The following is a 2,869-nucleotide window of genomic DNA, read 5'->3' on the forward strand; positions in this document are numbered from 1 at the left end:
GCTCACGCTTTGCTTTTCTTGTCATCAATTTCTATTATCGTAGATTTATGATTGTTTTTTCTTCCTAAAATCTATATTGCTGTCTAATTTGTTAAAAGTTATGTTTCTGATTAAGCAGTTGTGCAATTAAGAATGAGCGGTTTTGGGAATCTATGGTAAATAATAATCTTCCAATAAATATATGTTCACTTATTTTTTATTTTCTAATCTTTCAAATACCTTCAGATTCAATTTTTGGGAGAAAAATAGAAGCTCTTTTGTTTTAGCAATTATAACTTCTATCGGGCTTTGGTATAATTCTCTTGAGACTAGCCCAGTGAAATCCCTTGTGAGATTCACTTGTAGAGCACCGGTCCACCACGTCTTGATAGTAGGGTTCTCTTCTTTTATTCAATCATATTCCTTACTCCTAGTGGCTAGTGTTATAAATTCAGACAATGTTTCATGCAAGTATCAAATACATCAGACCCCAAATATGTATTCCATTCCATTTAAATTCAAAAATATGTATACCATTCTATTTAAATTCAATTTTTTTTTTTAAAACGAATGGTTGAAGATTAACGTACTGTTGACGAATAGCATTCAGAGATCAAATGTATTAATTATCTTTGTAAATATTAGATTATACGAAACTCTTGTATTTTAGTTTATAAAGTGTATAAACTCGACAAATGTATTAATTATCTTTGTAAATATTAGATTATACGAAACTCTTGTATTTTAGTTTATAAAGTGTATAAACTCAACAAATTCTCTTTATAATCGTGTTTTTCCCAGATTACATTTACAATTACAAAGCTAACCGGAGATAATGACTACAAGCAGATACGTAAAACACGGTTGTATCATCTTGATCAACCCTTTCATTATAATTTTCTTTTAACAAAATGGAATATTAATTAGATATTATGCATCAAATCAGCAATCCTCATCCAAACAAAACAAACAAACCAGATACTTTGGAATACTCTATAATTTAATTTAATTAAAAAAAGTTCCCAAATCTCTACCGAATATTAAACAAAAATTCAGCAGAGTTTCACAGGCGGCATTCTTGAGAACAATCAAAGAGGGTGTATCTCAAATAATCGATTATGAATTTCAAAACCCATCAACTACCATTTGACAAGTTGACTACCATAAATCAAAATTTTCACTCATGAACCACTTGCATCTATGAAGCCCGAACAAGAACCAAAATTTCCTAACAGAGTTTTCAGTTACCTTCAAGAGTTTCCGAGACACACAGTTTTCTAAGAGTTTTGAAGAAAGAGAGCATTTATGAGAGTTTCCGAGGTAGAGAGCACTTTCGAGAGTGTTAGGGAGAAAAACACCGAGGGGAGTCAAGCAAGAGTGAATTAATATATATATTAGAATACCACTTCTAACCAAAAAACTTAAGCTAATGGGCTTGGGTGTACTTATATATATTAACACTCATATCAGTAGCAGTGGAAGCTACCATGTGCTCTGATATCAATTGTTAGGGAAAGAAACACCAAGGGAATCAGTCAAGCAATAGTGAATTAATATATATATTAGGACACCATTTTTAGTCCAAAAGCTTAAGTTAATGGGCTTGAGTTCACTTATGTATATTAAATACTCTTGTTCTTTATATTTCTTCAAATGTAGGACACAACCCTCATAAGTGTATGCACAATAGAGAGTTTTAGAGACAGAGTTTTCGTGAGGTGAAACAAAATTTTCTATGAGAAGAAGATTTTCAAAATTTTCTAACAGAAAGCATAAATACAAATAATTTAACACAACATGTCCAACCAATTGATAAATTGATGCAGATCTGCAATCTCTTCTGCAGTTCGTCTCCAGCCCGTCGGAACGGTTGCAAACTCTAGAGCCTCGTCTAGAGTCCTCGTCCAGACGCTTATGTTATTTTCGTCTGACGAATTTTATTAAAAATGCTATATCTTTAGTTTCAGACCTCATATTAGAGCAAGCTTTATAGTGTTGGAAAGCTATCTCAAATTTAACAGAGTGTCATTTTTAAAAGGAATCAAACATTAAACTACCTATAAATTTATCTACTTTAGTTAAATATTATTTTTTTTTATTAGTTTTAAACCAATTAGGAGATAAGAGCTGAGGGTAAAAAATAAGCTTAAAAATTATATAACTTTAACTTTTTGGCTCTTAAAATGTAGAAAGCATATATGTCTTACAAAAGTTAAATATAAAGTAGAGAATTGAGCTTGTTAAATGAGCGTTTTTATGAGTTTTGTTAGAATTTTAAAGAAAAAATAAAATATAAAGGGCCAATTGTGAATGCTCTTAATTAGATCTCTGCCCTTTTCCTTTTTCTTTTGTCCATCCTATTTATATTCAACTGATCGATCAACAACAAAATGATGATCTCCAAAAATAATCCACCCATTCCTTTGCCCTTCTCAATTTCCTATATATAACACTTTTAGCCTTTGGCGGTCTTATTTAATAAAGGATTCCTTCACTGATGCTGGGAAAAAAGAGATACAAGAAAGAAATAAAAAAATGAGGCTATCCTTTAACTTAGAAAGCACAAATTATAATAACCGTTATAATCAAAATTATAGGTTTTTTCTTTTTTTCTTTTTTTATTTTTTGGCAGAAAAAGCTTAAAATCAAAATTTTTGGCTTCTTCGCAACTAACAAATAAACATGAAGGTTTTAATTAAGAAAGAAAAGACACCTTAAAAACTTGGTTCACCACATCGATCTACTTTGATATACTGTACTTCTATTTTATAAACTACGTATGTTTTACTTTTGATGTATAAAATTGGACATAAACCAAGCCACATTGTTTGCTCATGGTTGATGTATGCTAGCTATGCGGCTTTACTAAATACGCTGTAAAACAAATTTG

Source organism: Corylus avellana, chromosome ca11, assembly GCF_901000735.1.
Source record: "Corylus avellana chromosome ca11, CavTom2PMs-1.0".
NCBI lineage: Eukaryota > Viridiplantae > Streptophyta > Magnoliopsida > Fagales > Betulaceae > Corylus > Corylus avellana.